Genomic DNA, 772 nt, shown 5'->3' on the forward strand with positions numbered 1-772 from the left:
GCACACGGAGAAACGGTGTGTTTAACAGAGACTGAAGCACACAGAGAAACAGTGTGTTTAACAGGAAGTGGTGATTTAGTAAACATGAGTGTTGTGCTGCTCTCGTTGGTGAAGCAGCGACTCACTGGCGGCTGCTGAAGACCATCTTTGTTCTGTTTGAAAGAACGATAGCAGAGTACGAGGATGAACTGTCTCGTTCAAAACAGGAGAACGAGAGACACCGGAAACTACTGGACGCTGTTTTACAGCCTCAGCTTCAGATCCACAGAGCAGGTCTGTTTCCCTCTTATTCACTCTCTCTTTATAAAAAGGAACTTCACATTGTGGTATAACCGGCTGAGAGAGAAGGCCTTTGAGCTCCATACAGAAATAATCCTTGTTCTAATAATCCTTGCGTTTCATCACCGCAGCATTTTAGACAGTTTTTTATTTAGCCTTTATTTATACAGGTGAACATCTCATTCAGACACAGGGTCTCATTCTCAAGAGAGACCTGTTTGTACCCAGAATCAGCACTTTTGTAACAGGAAGTGAAATAGAGGGATATGAGGCATGGCTAGATTGGGTGATCTGTTTGGTTGTTTGACCAAAACACTTCATAGACATGTTTTTTATATTTTTTATATATCTGAGACCTATGCTATTGCCTAAAAATAGCATGATAGGTGACCTTTAAAGCTGCTTAGTCATATATTGCACCTCAAACAACAGAGTTACGGTTTCTTTACTTCCTCTACAGAAAGAAGGACAGTGAAAGAAACTGATTCAGAAA

At 40.9% G+C, this 772-nt stretch overlaps 1 pseudogene; it reads left to right on the forward strand.

Moving 5' to 3' along the window:
• Positions 1-772, forward strand: part of LOC117485368 — a 9478-nt pseudogene continuing 8706 nt past the window's right edge.

This window comes from Trematomus bernacchii, unplaced genomic scaffold (genome assembly GCF_902827165.1).
Source record: "Trematomus bernacchii unplaced genomic scaffold, fTreBer1.1, whole genome shotgun sequence".
Taxonomy (NCBI): Eukaryota; Metazoa; Chordata; class Actinopteri; order Perciformes; family Nototheniidae; genus Trematomus; species Trematomus bernacchii.